Genomic DNA, 21,251 nt, shown 5'->3' on the forward strand with positions numbered 1-21,251 from the left:
GAGGGTTGCTATGGACTGGTTGCTAGGGACTGGTTGCTAGGGACTGGTTGCAAGGGACTGGTTGCAAGGGACTGGTTGCTATGGACTGGTTGCTATGGACGGTTGCTATGGACTGGTTGCTAGGGACTGGTTGCTATGGACTGGTTGCTAGGGAGTGGTTGCTAGGGAGTGGTTGCTAGGGACTGGTTGCTATGGACTGGTTGCTATGGACGGTTGCTAGGGAGTGGTTGCTAGGGAGTGGTTGCTAGGGACTGGTTGCTAGGGACTGGTTGCTAGGGACTGGTTGCTAAGGACGGTTGCTATGGACGGTTGCTATGGACTGGTTGCTAGGGACTGGTTGCTAGGGACTGGTTGCTAGGGACTGGTTGCTAGGGACTGGTTGCTATGGACTGGTTGCTATGGACGGTTGCTATGGACTGGTTGCTATGGACTGGTTGCTATGGATTGGTTGCTAGGGACTGGTTGCTAGGTACTGGTTGCTATGGAGTGGTTGCTAGGGAGTGGTTGCTATGGACTGGTTGCTAGGGACTGGTTGCTATGGACGGTTGCTAGGGACTGGTTGCTATGGACTGGTTGCTAGGGATTGGTTGCTAGGGACTGGTTGCTATGGAGTGGTTGCGGTTGCTAGGGAGTGGTTGCTAGGGACTGGTTGCTATGGAGTGGTTGCTATGGAGTGGTTGCTATGGAGTGGTTGCTATGGAGTGGTTGCTAGGTACTGGTTGCTATGGACTGGTTGCTATGGACTGGTTGCTAGGGACTGGTTGCTAGGGACGGTTGCTAGGGACTGGTTGCTAGGGACTGGTTGCTATGGAGTGGTTGCTATGGAGTGGTTGCTAGGGACTGGTTGCTATGGACTGGTTGCTAGGGACTGGTTGCTATGGACGGTTGCTAGGGACTGGTTGCTAGGGACTGGTTGCTATGGAGTGGTTGCTATGGAGTGGTTGCTATGGAGTGGTTGCTATGTACTGGTTGCTATGGACTGGTTGCTATGGACTGGTTGCTATGGACTGGTTGCTATGCATGGTTGCTATATGCAGAGCATGCAGAAGTTACGCAGAGCCAAAAAAAACTGAGCCATATCACCTCACAGTGTGTGGGAGGAGCTATAGAAAGCCCTCACAGATGTGTGTATGAAGGATTTTACCTCAGCGTCTCCTAGGAAACCAATGTAAACATATGCAAGCAGCCTCTAACCAGGCGTCTCAAACTGGCGGCCCTCCAGCTGTTGCAAAACTACAAGTCCAATGAGGCATTGCAAGAATGACAGTTACCAGCATGACTCCCACAGGCAGAGGCATGATGGGACTTGTAGTTTTACAACAGCTGGAGGGCCACCAGTTTGAGACCCTTGCTAGCAGAGGAAAGTTCCCTCAGCCTTGTGTGGGAGGAGCCAACTCACCTCACAACTGTTTGTGAGGTGTTATAAAACTCCTCAGCGTTTCCTAGGAAACCAATTGTTTGGTTTGCAGGCTCTCTGTAAACACAGCAGAAATTGAGGAATGTTTTTTGAATACTTGTCCTTCAAATTAAGGTATTTACCTCACAGAAAACACCTCACAACTACCTCACAACTGTGTGTATGAAGGTATTTACCTCACAGAAAACACCTCACAACTGTGTGTATGAAGGTATTTACCTCACAGAACTCACCTCACAAAAAAACACCTCACAGAAAACACCTCACAACTACCTCACAACTGTGTGTATGAAGGTATTTACCTCACAGAAAACACCTCACAACTACCTCACAACTGTGTGTATGAAGGTTTTTACCTCACAGAAAACGCCTCACAACTACCTCACAACTGTGTGTATGAAGGTATTTACCTCACAGAAAACGCCTCACAGCTACCTCACAACTGTGTGTATGAAGGTATTTACCTCACAGAAAACGCCTCACAGCTACCTCACAACTGTGTGTATGAAGGTATTTACCTCACAGAAAACGCCTCACAACTGTGTGTATGAAGGTATTTACCTCACAGAAAACACCTCACAACTACCTCACAACTGTGTGTATGAAAGTATTTACCTCACAGAACTCACCTCACAGAAAACACCTCACAACTGTGTGGGAGGAGCTATATAATCCCCTTACAGCTGTGAGGACTTTTAATTACCTCAGCGTCTCCTAGGAAACCAAATGTAAACATATGCAAACACACTCTAGGCAGATTCTCAGATTCTGGATTTATTTTTTAATATTTGTCCTTCAAATTGTTGTATTTTAAAAACTATAAATCGCACAGCGAATATCTTTATATTTTACGAATCACAAGACCCAGACCTACATTTTGATGTATAGTATGTCTCTGAAATAATAAAATTGAAGGCACAGTCGCAGTTTACAAATTCCAAAGCAGATTTTAGTTTTCTAAACCTTGACCTCCATTGACTTCCATTGAAATAATGTATGGCGTAGGTTGCAAACAAATTATCATATTGTGAAAACGGTTTGATCAATCACGTAGCCGTGAACACATCTGGTGGCAGCAGGGATAGCTGAACGTTTTGATATAAGATTTGTGTAGGTCGGCTTGAAAATGAGGGAGTGGTCGCAGTTTACAAATCATGTGCTGATTTTTCCGTTTCTGACATTCCACACTCTAGCTCTCCCCATTCATTCCTATGGGAAAATTTTGCCGCAAAAATGACGATATTTCGCGAACGATTCGGCGAAACGTCCCACAAGGTAATTGCCCACCGATCGGGAACAATCCGCACAATTCGATATATTACTCATCTATGTAGTGTAAAAACTGTGGGAGGAGTTAGGGGGGCAAATTTGGCTATAAGAATAATAATAATAACTAGAAAAGATACAATTTCTGGGGAAATTGTGGGGCGTGGTCTTGCCTCCACCAATACTCCTGACTGGAGACGGTGCCCCTGGAGATGTAAATGTGATCCAACCGTGTGTCGATCCAATTCGGTCCATTGCCCCATCAAAAACTGCTCCATCAAAAACTAGCCCATCAAAACTGCACCATCAAAACTGCACCATCCTATTTGCCCCATCAAAAACTGGCTGCTATGGAGGGTTGCTATGGACTGGTTGCTATGGACGGTTTGCTATGGAGTGGTTGCTATGGAGTGGTTGCTATGGAGTGGTTGCTACGGACTGATTGCTATGGACTGGGTGCTATGGACTGGGTGCTATGGAGGGTTGCTATGGACTGGTTGCTATGGAGGGTTGCTATGGACTGATGGCTATGGACTGGTTGCTATGGACGGGTTGTTATGGACGGTTGGTATGGACTGGTTGCTATGGACGGTTGCTATGGATGGTTGCTATGGACTGGTTGCTTTGGACTGGATGCTATGGAGGGTTGCTATGGAATGGTTGCTATGGAGTGGTTGCTATGGAGGGTTGCTATGGAGGGTTGCTATGGACTGTTGCTATGGACTGGTTGCTATGGACGGTTGCTATGGACTGGTTGCTATGGACTGGTTGCTATGGAGTGGTTGGTATGGACGGTTGCTATAGACGGTTGCTATGGACCGGTTGCTATGGACCGGTTGCTATAGACCGGTTGCTATAGACGGTTGCTATGGAGTGGTTGCTATGTTGTTGCTATGGAGTGGTTTCTATGGACTGATGGCTATGGACGGTTGCTATGGACTGGTTGCTATGGAGTGGTTGGTATGGACGGTTGCTCTGGATTGGTTGCTATGGACGGTTGCTATGGACTGGTTGCCCTAGACTGGTTGCTATAGACGGTTGCTATGGAGTGGTTGCTATGGAGGGTTGCTATGGAGGGTTGCTATGGAGTGGTTGCTATGGAGGGTTGCTATGGAGTGGTTGCTATGGAGGGTTGCTATGGACAGGTTGCTATGGACTGGTTGCTATGGACTGGTTGCTATGGACTGGTTGCTATGGACTGGTTGCTATGGACAGTTGCTATGGACTGGTTGCTATGGACTGGTTGCTATGGACGGTTGCTTTGGACTGGTTGCTATAGACGGTTGCTATGGAGTGGTTGCTATGGAGGGTTGCTATGGACTGGTTGCTATGGACGGTTGCTAGGGACTGGTTGCTAGGGACTGGTTGCTAGGGACTGGTTGCTAGGGACTGGTTGCTATGGACGGTTGCTATGGAGTGGTTGCTATGGAGGGTTGCTATGGAGGGTTGCTATGGAGTGGTTGCTATGGAGGGTTGCTATGGAGTGGTTGCTATGGAGGGTTGCTATGGACAGGTTGCTATGGACTGGTTGCTATGGACTGGTTGCTAGGGACTGGTTGCTAGGGACTGGTTGCTATGGAGTGGTTACTATGGAGTGGTTGCTATGGAGGGTTGCTATGGAATGGTTGCTATGGACAGTTGCTATGGACAGTTGCTATGGACAGTTGCTATGGACTGGTTGCTATGGACTGGTTGCTATGGACGGTTGCTTTGGACTGGTTGCTATAGACGGTTGCTATGGAGTGGTTGCTATGGACTGGTTGCTATGGACTGGTTGCTAGGGACTGATGGCTATGGATGGGTTGCTATGGACGGTTGCTATGGACTGGTTGCTATGGACTGGTTGCTATGGACTGGTTACTATGGAGTGGTTGCTATGGAGAGTTGCTATGGAGGGTTGCTATGGAATGGTTGCTATGGACAGTTGCTATGGACAGTTGCTATGGACTGGTTGCTATGGACTGGTTGCTATGGACGGTTGCTTTGGACTGGTTGCTATAGACGGTTGCTATAGACGGTTGCTATGGAGTGGTTGCTATGGACTGGTTGCTATGGACGGTTGCTATGGACTGGTTGCTAGGGACTGGTTGCTAGGGACTGGTTGCTATGGAGTGGTTGCTATGGACTGGTTGCTAGGGACTGGTTGCTATGGACTGGTTGCTATGGACTGGTTGCTAGGGACTGGTTGCTAGGGACTGGTTGCTAGGGACTGGTTGCTATGGACTGGTTGCTAGGGACTGGTTGCTATGGACTGGTTGCTAGGGACTGGTTGCTAGGGACTGGTTGCTATGGACGGTTGCTAGGGACTGGTTGCTAGGGACTGGTTGCTAGGGACTGGTTGCTATGGACTGGTTGCTAGGGACTGGTTGCTATGGAGTGGTTGCTATGGAGTGGTTGCTATGGAGTGGTTGCTATGGACTGGTTGCTAGGGACTGGTTGCTATGGACGGTTGCTAGGGACTGGTTGCTAGGGACTGGTTGCTAGGGACTGGTTGCTATGGAGTGGTTGATATGGACTGGTTGCTATGGACTGGTTGCTATGGACGGTTGCTAGGGACTGGTTGCTAGGGACTGGTTGCTATGGAGTGGTTGCTATGGAGTGGTTGCTAGGGACTGGTTGCTATGGACAGTTGCTATGGACTGGTTGCTATGGACTGGTTGCTATGGACTGGTTGCTATGCATGGTTGCTATATGCAGAGCATGCAGAAGTTACGCAGAGCCAAAAAAAACTGAGCCATATCACCTCACAGTGTGTGGGAGGAGCTATAGAAAGCCCTCACAGATGTGTGTATATGAAGGATTTTACCTCAGCGTCTCCTAGGAAACCAATGTAAACATATGCAAACACACTCTAGCAGAGGAAAGTTCCCTCAGCCTTGTGTGGGAGGAGCCAACTCACCTCACAGCTGTTTGGGAGGTGTTATTAACCTCTTCCATACCGGGCAGTTATACACCCATCCATACCGGGCCTATTCTGGCACTTCTCTCCTACATGTACAAATCATAATTTTTTTGCTAGAAAATTACGCAGAACCCCCAAACATTATATATGTTTTTTTTAGCAGACACCCTAGGGAATAAAACGACGGTCATTGAAACCTTTTATCTTGCACGGTATTTGCGCAATAATTTTTCAAACGCCTTTTTTTGGGAAAAAAATTGTTTCATGAATTAAAAAAATTTAAAAACAGTAAAGTTAGCCCAATTTTTTTGTAAAATATGAAATATGATGTTACACCGAGTAAATAGATACCTAACATGTCACGCTTTAAAATTGCGCACACTCATGGAATGGCGCCAAACTTCGGTACTTAAAAATCTCCATAGGCAACGATTTGAAATTTTTTACAGGTTACCAGTTTAGATTTACAGAGGAGATCTAGTGCTAGAATTGTTGCTGGCACTCTAACGCACGCGGCGATACCTCACATATGTGGTTTAAACGGCGTTTACATATGTCGGCGGGACTTGCGTGTGCGTTCGCTTCTGCGCGCAAGCTACCGGGGACAGGGGCGTTAAAAAAATAAATTTTTATTTCTTTTTTTTTTTATATATATTTATTTCTTTTTTACACTTTTTTTTTTAATTTTTTTTTTTTTTTATCACTTTTATTCCTATTACAAGGAATGTAAACATCCCTTGTAATAGGAATGTGTGTGACAGGTACTCTTTATGGAGAGATGCGGGGTCAGTAAGACCCCACATCTCTCCTCCAGGCTGGAAAGCATGAAATCGGTGAAAAAAAATTCACCGATCTCATGCTTGTGGTTGCTTAGCAGCCGCAATCGCGGCTTTGTTTACTTACGGGACCCGGGCGTGACGTCATCACATCGCGCCCGGGTCCTCCGACGGTCATAGAGATGACTGGTGACCATCTGGTCACCAGTCATCTCTATGCTTCCTGCGAGCGCCGGACGATTCGTTCTCCGGGCCCCCGATGGCACGGGAGAGCCCGGAGAAGCACCGGATGGCGGCGGGAGGGGGGGGATGTCCCCTCCCGCCGCCTGTAAGAACGATCTAGCGGCGGAACCGCCGCTATGATCGTTCTTACGTTGTGCAGAATCGCCGGCAGTTTAGAAGGATATCTGAATGATGCCTCTTAGCTGCAGGCATCATTCAGATATCCACCCGGAAAGCCCAGGACGTCATATGACGTCCACTCTGAACGGCAGAAGTTCTTTGTGGACGTCATTTTACTATGGGCCGGTAGGGAAGTGGTTAAACCCCTCAGCGTCTCCTAGGAAACCAATTGTTTGGTTTGCAGGCTCTCTGTAAACACAGCAGAAATTGAGGATTTTTTTTGAATACTTGTCCTTTAAATGAAGGTATTTACCTCACAGAAAACACCTCACAACTACCTCACAACTGTGTGTATGAAGGTATTTACCTCACAGAAAACACCTCACAACTACCTCACAACTGTGTGTATGAAGGTATTTACCTCACAAAAAACACCTCACAGAAAACACCTCACAACTGCCTCACAACTGTATGTATGAAGGTATTTACCTCACAGAAAACACCTCACAACTGCCTCACAACTGTGTGGGAGGAGCTATAGAATCCCCTTACAGCTGTGCGTGAGGAGTTTTAGTTACCTCAGCGTCTCCTAGGAAACCAAAGTAAACATAAGCATGCAGCCTCTAAGCAGAGACTCAGATCCTGGATTTTTCTTAAATACTTGTCCTATTCAAATGATTGTATTTTAAAAACTATAAATCGTACAGCGAAGACCCTTGCTCTAAGCAGAGGAAAGTTCCCTGAGTCATATCACCACAGTGTGTGGGAGGAGCTATAGAAAGCCCTCACAGATGTGTGTATGAAGGTTTTTACCTCAGCGTCTCCTAGGAAACCAATATAAACATATACAAGCAGCTAAGCAGAGGAAAGTTCCCTCAGCCTTGTGTGGGAGGAGCCAACTCACACTCACAGCTGTTTGTGAGCAGTTATAAAACTCCACAGCGTCTCCTAGGAAACCAATTGTTTGGTTTGCAGCCTCTCTGTAAACACAGCAGAAATTGAGGAATGTCTTTTATTACATGTCCTGTTCAAATGGTTGTATTTTAAAAACTATAAATCGTACAGCGAATATCTTTATATTTTACGAATCACAAGACCCAGACCTACATTTTGATGTATAGTATGTCTCTGAAATAATAAAATTGAAGGCACAGTCGCAGTTTACAAATTCCAAAGATGATTTTAGTTTTCTAAACTTTGACCTCCATTGACTTCCATTGAAATAATGGATGGCGTAGGTTGCAAACAAATTATCATATTGTGAAAACGGTTTGATCAATCACTTAGCCGTGAACACGTCTGGTGGCAGCAGGGATAGCTGAACGTTTTGATATAAGATTTGTGTAGGTCGGCTTGAAAATGAGGGTGTGGTCGCAGTTTGCAAATCATGTGCTGATTTTTCATTTTTAGAAATCCCACACTCTAGCTCTCCCCATTCATTCCTATGGGAAAATTTTGCCGCAAAAATGACGATATTTCGCGAACGATTCGGCGAAACGTTCCACACAGTAATAGCCCACCGATCGGGAACAATCCGCACGATTCGATATATTACTCGTCTATGTAGTGTAAAAACTGTGGGAGGAGTTAGGGGGGCAAATTTGGCTATAAGAATAATAATAATAATAATAATATATATGTGAGATAACAATAAGTGCTCTTGCTATGCAAGACCACTTAATAATAATATATATGTGAGATAACAATAAGTGCTCTTGCTATGCAAGACCACTTAATAATATATATGTGAGATAACAATAAGTGCTCTTGCTATGCAAGACCACTTAACTAGAAAAGATACAATTTCTGGGGAAATTGTGCGGCGTGGTCTTGCCTCCACCAATACTCCTGACTGGAGACGGTGCCCCTGGAGATGTAAATGTGATCCAACAGTGTGTCGAGCCAGTTCGGTCCATTGCCCCATCAAAAACTGCTCCATTAAAAACTACCCCATCAAAACTGCACCATCCTATTTGCCCCATCAAAAACTGGTTGCTATGGAGGGTTGCTATGGACTGGTTGCTATGGACTGGTTGCTATGGACTGGTTGCTACGGAGTGGTTGCTACGGAGTGGTTGCTACGGAGTGGTTGCTAGAGACTGGTTGCTATGGACGGTTGCTATGGTCGGGTTCCTATGGACGGTTGCTATGGACCGGTTGCTATGGACCGGTTGCTATGGATGGGTTGCTATGGAGTGGTTGCTATGGACTGGTTGCTATGGACTGGTTGCTATGGACGGTTGCTATGGACTGGTTGCTATGGACCGGTTGCTATGGAGGGTTGCTATGGACTGGTTTCTATGGACTGATGGCTATGGACGGGTTGCTATGGACTGGTTGCTATGGACAGTTGATATGGACTGGTTGCTATGGACTGGTTGCTATGGACTGGTTGCTATGGACTGGTTGCTATGGACGGTTGCTCTGGATTGATTGCTATGGACTGGTTGCTATGGACTGGTTGCTATGGACTGGTTGGTATTGACGGTTGCTCTGGATTGGTTGCTATGGACTGGTTGCTATGGACTGGTTGCTATAGACGGTTGCTATGGAGTGGTTGCTATGGAGTGGTTGCTATGGAGTGGTTGCTATGGACTGGTTGCTATAGACGGTTGCTATGGAATGGTTGCTATGGACAGTTGCTATGGAGTGGTTGCTATGGAGTGGTTGCTAGAGACTGGTTGCTATGGACGGTTGCTATGGACTGGTTGCTATGGAGGGTTGCTATGGTCTGGTTGCTATGGACGGGTTCCTATGGACGGTTGCTATGGACCGGTTGCTATGGACCGGTTGCTATGGACCGGTTGCTATGGATGGGTTGCTATGGAGTGGTTGCTATGGACTGGTTTCTATGGACGGTTGCTATGGACTGGTTGCTATGGACTGGTTGCTATGGACGGTTGCTATGGACTGGTTGCTATGGACCGGTTGCTATGGACTGGTTGCTATGGACAGTTGCTATGGACTGGTTGCTATGGACTGGTTGCTATGGATTGATTGCTATGGACTGGTTGCTATGGACTGGTTGCTATGGACTGGTTGGTATTGACGGTTGCTCTGGATTGGTTGCTATGGACTGGTTGCTATAGACGGTTGCTATGGACTGGTTGCTATGGACTGGTTGCTATGGACTGGTTGCTATGGTCTGGTTGCTATGGACTGGTTTCTATGGACTGGTTGCTATGTATGGTTGCTATATGCAGAGCATGCAGAAGTTACGCAGAGCCAAAAAAAACTGAGCCATATCACCTCACAGTGTGTGGGAGGAGCTATAGAAAGCCCTCACAGATGTGTGTATGAAGGATTTTACCTCAGCGTCTCCTAGGAAACCAATGTAAACATATGCAAACACACTCGAGTCTCAAACTGGCGGCCCTCCAGCTGTTGCAAAACTACAAGTCCAATGAGGCATTCCAAGAATGACAGTTACCAGCATGACTCCCACAGGCAGAGGCATGATGGGACTTGTAGTTTTACAACAGCTGGAGGGCCACCAGTTTGAGACCCTTGCAAGCAGAGGAAAGTTCCCTCAGCCTTGTGTGGGAGGAGCCAACTCACCTCACAGCTGTTTGTGAGGTGTTATTAAACTCCTTAGCGTCTCCTAGGAAACCAATTGTTTGGTTTGCAGGCTCTCTGTAAACACATCAGAAATTGAGGAATTTTTTTTAATACTTGTCCTTCAAATTAAGGTATTTACCTCACAGAAAACACCTCACAGCTACCTCACAACTGTGTGTATGAAGGTATTTACCTCACAGAAAACGCCTCACAACTACCTCACAACTGTGTGGGAGGAGCTATAGAATCCCCTTACAGCTGTGCGTGAGGAGTTTTTATTACCTCAGCGTCTCCTAGGAAACCAATGTAAACATAAGCATGCAGCCTCTAAGCAGAGACTCAGATCCTGGATTTTTCTTAAATACTTGTCCTATTCAAATGGTTGTATTTTAAAAACTATGAATCGTACAGCGAATATCTTTATATTTTACGAATCACAAGACCCAGACCTACATTTTGATGTATAGTATGTCTCTGAAATAATAAAATTGAAGGCACAGTCGCAGTTTACAAATTCCAAAGATGATTTTAGTTTTCTAAACTTTGACCTCCATTGACTTCCATTGAAATAATGGATGGCGTAGGTTGCAAACAAATTATCATATTGTGAAAACGGTTTGATCAATCACTTAGCCGTGAACACGTGTGGAGGCAGCAGGGATAGCTGAACGTTTTGATATAAGATTTGTGTAGGTCGGCTTGAAAATGAGGGTGTGGTCGCAGTTTGCAAATCATGTAATGATTTTTCATTTTTAGAAATCCCACACTCTACCGCTCCCCATTCATTCCTATGGGAAAATTTTGCCGCAAAAATTACAATATTTCGCGAACGATTCGGCGAAATTTTCCACACAGTAATAGCCCACCGATCGGGAACAATCCGCACGATTCGATATATTACTCGTCTATGTAGTGTAAAAACTGTGGGAGGAGTTAGGGGGGCAAATTTGGCTATAAGAATAATAATAATATATATGTGAGATAACAATAAGTGCTCTTGCTATGCAAGACCACTTAATAATATATATGTGAGATAACAATAAGTGCTCTTGCTATGCAAGACCACTTAATAACTGACCAACCTTTTGGTTGCTAGGATTGGCTCCACTACTTTTTGTCTCTTTTGATTTGCCTTTGACCATCCATTACATTGATGACCAACTAGAACAGCAAGTATCTACCCAGCACAATCAGACACAGCACTAACAGCAGTCCCGACTTTCCATCCACCCATAAAGTAAAAGTGTTCTTCAGTCTCACCACTAAGGTCATGGACATTAATCCTATGTGTAATTACAGCAAGTAAATTCTGCAATTTCCAAACATGTGCCCTTGTCGATCATAAATCCAACATTCCATATTCTGCCGTTTTCATTGGTTGTCATAGTAACTCAACCTTAGTTTGAAGAGCCTGCGTTCCAGGAGAGGTGTTTGTCTCATATAACTCTATACAAATCATATAAAAAAACAATCCTGACTATTCAGGCACAAGCTCCTTTGTATTACGGATATAGACACATTTATTGGTATTCTTACAGCTCACTGAAACAACGCCTCATTCCCTTTAAAAAGTGATGATGTTAAAAGCAAACCTCTCTTGTACACCCGCATGACTTTAGTATACCAGAAGATAGCAAACAAAGTGTGAAGGGAGAAATTACTGCTTATTCTACAAAGATATTATAAAATGGCCTGAACAGATTGTTGACACCTCTAAAAAAGATGATTAATCAATGGATCATAAAGACATGTCTAACTATGTTCCTAACATATCTTTTGATCCCAACAGAAATACTAGTCAAATCATTTCTATTCTACAGGTGATAACACTTACACATCAGCACTGAATTCGCTGGAACTACTGTCTGCCTTCTAGATACAATCTAGAAGGCAGATGTGCCCATGCATGTAGTGTTTAGATATTCCCACGTGGTAATGGTCCAATAGGCTTGGCGCTGTCCCACGTGACTGTGCCACACTAAGGCCATGTAGAAATCTGGCCCTGCACATAATTGTAAAATGACACTAGCAGCAAATATCTTAATTACATATTAAATAAAATGCCAAACATGCACCAAATGAGCAGAACAAAATGATACAAACCTGTTACTTTAATGTGGAACTGCGCTTTTGATGTCTCTCACATGCTTATCTCCTACGAAAGATGTTAAAACCTTCAAAAGAAAGAAAAAAGAATGTTACAAGATTTTATGCCATTAATCTGAATTGAAATAATTTCAATGAAGACAATAGCCGAAAAGTGAAATGACATTTTCGTATTTATAAAGCAGTACAGGCTATAGCACTAAAACAATAATGTATTGGTTTAAAAAAAAAAAAAAGTAGCTTGTATTACAATTATGTACACAAGTGCTATATCTTTATAAGTGATCCTCACATTCATCCCATCATGGTCAGATTCCTTGCCATGATGTCTGCCTGTCCTTCGATGATCAGACTTCTTCTGACGCCCCCCCCTCCCCCTCCATGGGAGTACTACAGGAACAGTCGTGTTTGGCAGGCAGCGTTTTTGTGTTATTTACTTTTTGACCTTCTTTGATGAATGCAAAGGGATACTATGTACCTCTACTCATTCACATCCAAAAAAGTCTTGTGTCCTCATTAACATGGGGACAAATTGCTCTGACAGATATATTTATCTGCAAACTAGAGTTCTGCTTTAACTTTTTTGGGGGATAGTGTGATGAGGGGTGAGAGGTCAGAAACGTTTGTAATGTTGACCACTGTGATTGGGGCTAAAAGAAAGAAAAATCCCAAATTTTGTGTTACAGTTAGGTTTTAAAAAAAAAAAAAAGACTTGTTCAAACCTTAAAAAAGGGGGGGGGGGAATATATATATATATATACACACACACACACACACACACACACACACACACACACACACACACTACCATATACACAATCCTATACCCACAGTTGATCCAGAACAAGGCAAAAAAATAAATAGCAAAGCTATGTTACCGTTTATAAGATGGAAAATTTTCTGTTATATAGAGCTTTTCACTTCTGTTCAATAGTGCCCTAGGTTTTAAGGGCTTTTTATATTACTTAGAAAGGCAATGTTTCCCTCCCAAATAGGGTCCTTCACATAATAGAACTGGTTTGAGTCCGCCTACACCAACTACCTGGATTCTTAATTGAAATAATGGGCGGTCCAACTTTGTTACGTGTTGCCTTATGCATACCAATGCTGACTGGAATGGTACCAGCGAATGGGAGAAAAGCCCATGTAGCCACAATATTTAAAAAGGGCCCAAAATACATCTCTGGGAATTACAGACCAGTTAGCCCAACATCAATAGTATGTAAGCTCTTGGAGGGGAAGATAAGGAACTATATACAAGATTTTAGTAATGAAAACTGTATCATTAGCAGTAATCAGCATGGAGTCACGAAGAGTCGTTCTTGCCAAACCAATCTATTACCTTCTATGAGGAAGAGAGCTGCCTTTGAGATAAAGGAAGGCCCGTAGACGTGGTGTATCTGGATTTTGCAAAAGCATTTTACACAGTTCCCTATAAACGTTTACGGCACAAAATAAGGTCGTTGGCATGGACCATAGGGTGAGTACGTGGATTGAAAACTCAATGCAAAACAGTTTTAACAGCGTCACAGGTATATCACATCAATCAAGGAATAATCAAACAATAAACTGCAGCTTTCTCAGTAATGACACAAGTCAAAATTGGAAGGACAAAATTGAGAGCAAGATTAGTGCAGGTCCGCAATATTCTGAGGCATAGAATATAGTCCTCAATATTAAATCTGTTGAATATGTCTATATTCATACATTATTATGTGCAAATATACAAATTACGTTGTGTAATTTATACACTGTGCAAACATGCAGTGGAACGGATTATATACTTGAATAAATAAATAATATTTAATGAATAAATAATTATATAAGTGGTATATATTGTTATCACCAGTGCAATGTGAATGTGCATTGAGAGAAAAAAAAAAGAAAAGAAGTCCATCAGACAAAACGAACATCGAGTTAGACAGGAACACTGACAAACATTGCATGGTGTATGGTCTAAGCCTGTGTTATACGACATAACCGGGGCATGTAACGATCATCTGATCTGAGCATGTCATCCTTAGTGCCAGGCGGGCACCTGGAATTTGTGAAAATCTTTGTTGCTTTTATTAATTTCCCTTCCTCCCTCTCGCTTATCACACACTTCCTGGCAAGATGTGCCTGTGATTGAAACAACTCCGTGGAGCAGTGACTGGAGCTCATTGAAAAAGTCCTCAATCTTTAACAGCAAGTTGATATTGGTGAGACTCAAAATATTTCTGTGAACACTGGGTGTCCAATTTACTTGAAGTTCCTATATGGATTAAGAACGTTGCCCTAAAAGAATTTTACGGTTATATTGGAAGGTCACATTTTAAATTTAAATTGTATTCATTAATTTTGAGAATATTTTATGACATAGGTAATTATATATATATATATATATATATATATATATATATATATATATATATATATATATATATATATATATATGTGTGTGTGTGTGTGTGTGTGTGTGTGGATTTATGGATTGAAAACTGGCTACAAGGGCGAGATCAGAGGGTGGTGATAAATGAGGAATTACTCAGAATGGTCAGGGGTGGGTAGTGGGGTCCCCCAGGGTTCTGTGCTGGGTCCAATTCTATTTAATTTGTTCATAAATGATCTGGAGGATGGGGTAAACAGTTTAATCTCTGTATTTGCAGACAATACTAAGCTAAGCAGGGCAATAACTTCTCCGCAGGATGTGGAAACCTTGCAAGAAGATCTGAACAAATTAAAAGGGTGGGCAACTACATGGCAAATGAGGTTTAATGTAGAAAAATTTTAAATAATGCATTTGGGTGGCAAAAATATGAATACAATCTATACACTAAGGGGAGAACCTCTGGGGGGATCTAGGATGGAAAAGGACCTGGGGGTCCTAGAAGATGATAAACTCAGCAATGGCATGCAATGCCAAGCTGATGCAAACAGAATATTATATATAAAAATGATTAGATAAGCACCTGAACGACCGCAACATACAGTAATTGGCACTCCTCGCCTCACACTCAACCTCAGAATGAATGATGCTTCCTTTGCACAGGAGCTCTACCCGAAAAGTTCCAATCAGCGGCATCTCCACGCAGGGGAAAACAGGGTAGGTAATCAGGGCACTGATCATTAGTTCCCCGATTATAGTAAAGCGCCAGTAGTGCCACCAATCAGTGCCCATGAGTGCCAGCAATCAATGCCCATGAGTGACACAAATCAATGGCCATTACTGGTGCCAGGCAGTGCTGCCTTTTAGTGCCTGCTCCTCACCAGTGCTGTCCATCAATTCCCATCAGTGCTACCCATTCGTGCCCATCAGTACCGCCTATCCCTGCTGCCTATTAGTGCCCCTCAGTGCCGCTTAATAGTGCCTCCTCATCAGTGCCCAGAAGTGCCACTTCATTAGTGCCCATCAGTGCAGCCTTTTTATGCATATCAGTGAAGGAGAAAAATTACTCATTTACAAAATTTACTGACAGAAACTAAGAAAAACATTTTTCTTCAAAATTTTTGGTCTTTTATTCTAGTAAAAAAACAAAACAGCGAGGATGATGAGTGGGAGGACGCGTTGGATGCCACTAAGAAGGTGTCGCCTAAACTGTCAGATCGTCTTACCCACCTTTACATTTTACACAGGTCGTACCTGACCCCCGCTCGCCTGGCCAAATACAAGCAGGGATACAGCCTTCTATGCCCCAGGTGTGACGGTACCCCCTTCACATTTTTTCACCTCATGTGGTCTTGCACGATCATACAAGGATACTGGTCACAGATTGTGAAATTCATACATGATAAGATGGGGTCCCCCCTGACACTGTGCCCCAAGCAGTGTCTACTGGGGGTGTTCCCGGACCCCGACTCTGACAAATACCACAAGATATTCCTCCAGGAATCATTATTCACGGCACGTTTATGGATAGCTTGTAAATGGCTTTGTGCCTCGCCCCCGTCTATCCAGGAATGGATAGTTGCGGTTAATTCTGTGTTACCGTATAAAAGGGAGATCTACGCCCATAGGGGTTGCCCGGCCAAATATAACAAGGTGTGGGATGACTGGGTGGAGAATGCTGATACCTGCAATGCCTTGCCTGATTGAGCCTACAGACCCTCCCCCCATGCCCACTTGTAAACTATGGTTGTGTGTCTGACTGGTCCCGTTGCCCCTTTGAGTCTCTATGTTTTTTACGCCTGCCTATCGCGCTTGGGATGCTAACTGCAATATATTTTCAATGTTCAGTGTATGCATTGACTCCTGTATCTTCCTTATCTCACCTGCGTGTGATGTATGCTTATGCGTTCTGTATGCCATTTATTTTTTTAAATAAAAACACCAAGTTATTTGTAAAAAACAAAAAAGAAAAACAAAACAGCAGTGATTAACCACTTACTTACTGGGCACTTAAACCCCCCTTCTGCCCAGACCAATTTTCAGCTTTCAGTGCTGATGCATTTTGAATGACAATTGCGCGGTCAAACAACGCTGTACCCAAATTAAATTTTTATAATTTTTTCCCTACAAATAGAGCTTTGTTTTGGTGGTATTTGATGACCTCTGTTTTTTTTTTTTTTTTTGCTAAACAAACAAAAAAATATGGAATATTTTGAAAAAAAAATCATCCTTTATATTTTGTTAATTTTTTTTGCAAACCGGTAATTTTTCTCCTTCATTGATATGCGCTGATGAGGCGGCACTGATAGGCTGCACTGGTGGGCACTGATAGGCACAGATAAGGCGGCACTGATGGGTACAGATAAGGTGGCACTGATGGATGGCATTGATGGGCACAGATAGATGGCACTGACCGGCACTGGTAGGTGACAATGACAGGCACTGGCAGGTGACAATGATGGGCAGCACTGTTTGAGGCACTGATTAGAAGTTGCACTGTGGGCACTGATAGGTGGCACTGACAGGTGGCACACATTTAAACAAATGAGCTGTCTGCAGCTCTTCCTGATCGGGACCGATGTCCCGCTGTCTTCTGTTGGTGATCGGCTTTTTTGTTCCTCCTCACGCTATCAGTGTGAGGAGAAAAAATAGCCGATTACCGTTCTGTTTACATTACATTATCAGCTGTCATTGGCAAACAGCTGATCATGTGGTAAGGGGTCAGGATCGACCCCTTACTTCGGTCTGGGATCCAGCGAGTCTCATAGACTCGCTGATCACAGAGCGAGCCATGCGTGCCCTGCAGGGGGTGCGCAGGCCGCTCGAGCATGGGAGGATGTCATTCGGCTATAGCGCGGATAGGAAGTGGTTAAATACCACCAAAAGATAGCTCTATTTGTGAAGAAAATTATTAAAAATGTATTTGGGTACAGTGTTGCATGACTGCCCAATTGTCATTCAAAGTGCGACAGTGCTAAAAGCTGAAAAATGGCCTGGGCAGGAAGGCGGTGAAAGTGGCGTGTATGGAGGTGGTTAAAGCAATTTACTGAGCTGGCCAGAATAGGTTAAGTTGTTACCAGAGCTGAAATAGAGGTTAATCTTTCAATGTGGGACTCTTTGGAGAGATTTCCTCTCACTGTCTATTGGTGTCTATAGGTCAGAAAGTAAAGGGAAATCTATGCAGGTGGCAAAAAACAGCAGGGGTTTTAAAAGAGAAGCACAGGTTTTTTTTGTTTTTGTTTTTCACCCACTATACTTACCTAGGTGGATGAAGCATCGGTCAGATGCTGCATCTGTCCCCCGGCGCCTCTATATTGAGAACCGAGCATACAAACATCGCCGATGGCTCGGATCTCACAGCTCCACGAGCAGAGAGCTGCTGACTGTCAATCAGCATCTGTCCTCCTCTGCTCCTCCACGCACACTGGAGCGCTGAGCTATGGAGAGGCGGGAGCGACCATCATAGGCTCTCAGCGGCTTGATCCAGAGTTCCATTGTCGGGATGACGAGGTGCCTGGACTGATATCTGTGACGTCAGTCTGCTCCATGCTAAAAAAGGGTCACAGGAGTGCAAAACAAACTGCACTCCTGTGACCCATAGGAGAAGCCCAGCCAAACGAGCGTAGGCCTGACTTCTCCTTTAAAGTTTTTTTTTTTTTACACAGGGGCCTAAAAGGATTGCAAAAAACATCAGTGTGGATGCACCCCTCCTGTAGATTCTTCCTCCAGCTCCCTCTCTTTACTGAGGTACAGGCTTTCAGTTGGAGAGCTAGAGGAAGAGTCAATGGACTAGGAATACAATGATCACCAAACTTGTATTGCATTGAGAACTACAAGTCCGTCTGCAGAAGGGACTTGTAGTTCCCACAGAGGACTGTGAATGAATGGCACGGCTGTGTGGGTGGGGTCTTGCCAAGCAGCTGAAGGGGAAAATAACCAAGGTGAAGGGCACTCTGGGTTGGGGGGGGGGGGGGGGGGAGATAGTATGCTTAGCAATATGTTACACCCTAAGTACCCAAGTATAGGTATAACAAGTGACATGTTGAAAAGGTGGAGTTCGCCTTTAACCATTCCCTAGCCTGTCAAAAAAAAAAAAGTTTGGACTTTAAAAACCGTTTCAAAATATCAAAGGACTAAAAGAGGCCTGTAGAGACTATAAATGAGCCACTGTTAGGCTGGGTTCACACTACGATTTTCCCGTCCGTCAGCCGCATACGATTTCAGTATTGAAAACGTACGGGCCCGGACGGGAAAACGTATAGATAGACAATGCATTGCAAATCGTATGCACTCAGATGCATCCGGGTGCGTACGATTTGCTGGCATAACGTTTTTTAAACGTACGCAAAACCGTGTTCAACCACGGTTTTGCGGCCGTTTTTGAAACAGTATGGCAAACGCATACGTTTTTTTTAACATTAATGTCAATGGAAAACGCACATATGTGCGGTTCCATACGTTTACGTCCGTTTCAGCCGCATACGTTTTTTCATATAAATCGTATGCGGCTGACGGACGGGAAAATCGTAGTGTGAACCCAGCCTTATTGTTCGTGGCAGCATTTTGTCAGTGGTCTAAAATAGCTACAAAATATTATTCTAGACGTGTTTATCTCCAAATGACTATAAATACAGAAGCCAGGGCAGTCATATTTGACCTCTTTACAAATGTTTACATTTCCTCTATGGGCTCTATGTTTTTTGTTTTTCTAGGGGTAGAAACCAGGCTTTCTTTTGGTGACAAGTTCTTGAAATAATTAATATTTTATTTTCTATGTAATCTATACACAAAAAGTACAATTACATTTTTTATTTTTTTTAATAAAATTTGATCATTGGCCAGTTTAAAAAAAAATAAAAAAAAAAGTATTTTGTCAATAGGCCGCCCTACCCACAGAAATGTGGGGAAAGAATTCCTCAACCCATTTTTCAAAAATTGCACCAAACAGAACCACATGGTGCCACGAGGTTTCACTGGAGTTTTGCTGATGCGTGGGGGTGCCATTAAGAATAAATGACACCCTACATATCTGCTAAACAGAAGTGAGTTTCTCTCATGTTTTGGGAACACGTGCGTGCATTCCCGACAAGCAATAATGTAAACCAATGTGGTACTAATTACAGAAAATGGAAAAGTCTTTTTTTATTTCATTTTTGCACAAATGTTAAAGTGGAGTTCCACCCATAAATATAACATTACATCAGTAGTTTTAAAAAAATGTCATTAGTCCTTTACGAAAAAATTTTTTTTTTTAGATGCCTTCAAAGTGTTGTTGCTAGGCAGAATAGTTAATCTTCCCACTTCCTGCACCTATGTGCTTAAGCTTCACCGCACAGACTCCTGGGAATGTAGTGGGTGTAACTTTCCAGGAGTCTGTGCACTCCCCAGTCTCAAAGAATCATGTGACTTGGACAGCACAGGTGCTGAAACCTGATCTGACACTGCTTGTGCAGCACTGAACATGTGCGAGATCTGAAAGGCTGAAATCCAGGAAGTCATACAGTCTGGCTTCATGATGCCCACACTTAAGATGGCCCCAGTCAATTTCTATTTTATAAAGTGTCTAAATGCTGTAACAACCTAACAAAACGGACCTTAGTTTACAGGCCAACTTTACTAGAATACATTAAGCTTGTGTATTACAGGGGTATTTATATTTAAAAAGTGAAATTGTGGCCGGAACTCCGCTTTAACAAGACATTATGGGGAAGAAAAACTAAAAAACAACAATGAAAAAAAAAAAATCTAATTGAGAAAAAAGAAACAAAACAAAAAAAAAAAAAAACGTAGAGAAAGAGGAAGAAAAGGGTTAATTCGAGCTAATTCGGGTTTAACAGGAATACATTATTACTTAAAGCGGAGGTTCACCCGTACAATATACTTTTTCCCCTTAGATGGATGCTCGTTTTGTCTAGGGGAATCGGCTAGTTGTTTTAAAATATGAGCTGTACTTACGGTTTACGAGATGCATCCTCTCCGTCGCTTCCGGGTATGGGCGTTCCTATTTAGATTGACAGTCTTCCGAGAGGCTTCCAACGGTCGCATCCATCGCGTCACGATTTTCCGAAAGAAGCCGAACGTCGGTGCGCAGGCGCAGTATAGAGCCGCACCGACGTTCGGCTTCTTTCGGCTACTAGTGACGCGATGGATGCGACCGTCGGAAGCCTCTCGGAAGACTGTCAATCAAGAAGGAACGCCCGCTCCCGAAGACCCATACCCGGAAGCGACGGAGAAGATGCATCTCGAAAACGGTAAGTACAGCTCATATTTTAAAACAACTAGCCGATTCCCCTAGACAAAACGAGCAGGAATCTAAGGGGATTGTTTGAAAAAATAGATTAATGGGTGAACTCCCGCTTTAAAAAAAATATCAGGTCATATTATCAACATATGAATGAATTAGTAAACACAATGTAACAATACATTGCCTATTTTTTCAAATAAATTACTTCGAAGCCTAAGAAATAAATGTGAAATATATGCAGTCTGAGAAATAAAACTGCACGATAAAGTACA

General features: G+C 43.6%; 1 protein-coding gene across 5 annotated transcripts in view; it reads right to left on the minus strand.

Annotated features, from left to right (window-relative positions):
- MRTFB (myocardin related transcription factor B) overlaps positions 1–21,251 on the minus strand; it is a 453,672-nt gene that overhangs the window by 310,116 nt on the left and 122,305 nt on the right. For all 5 annotated transcript variants that reach the window (XM_040356880.1, XM_040356879.1, XM_040356881.1 and 2 more), the window contains one exon: positions 12,365–12,435. The gene's annotated coding sequence lies outside the window, so the exon portion shown is untranslated. The remainder of the gene's footprint in view (positions 1–12,364; positions 12,436–21,251) is intronic.

The sequence above is a fragment of the Rana temporaria genome, chromosome 6, assembly GCF_905171775.1.
Source record: "Rana temporaria chromosome 6, aRanTem1.1, whole genome shotgun sequence".
Classification (NCBI taxonomy): domain Eukaryota; kingdom Metazoa; phylum Chordata; class Amphibia; order Anura; family Ranidae; genus Rana; species Rana temporaria.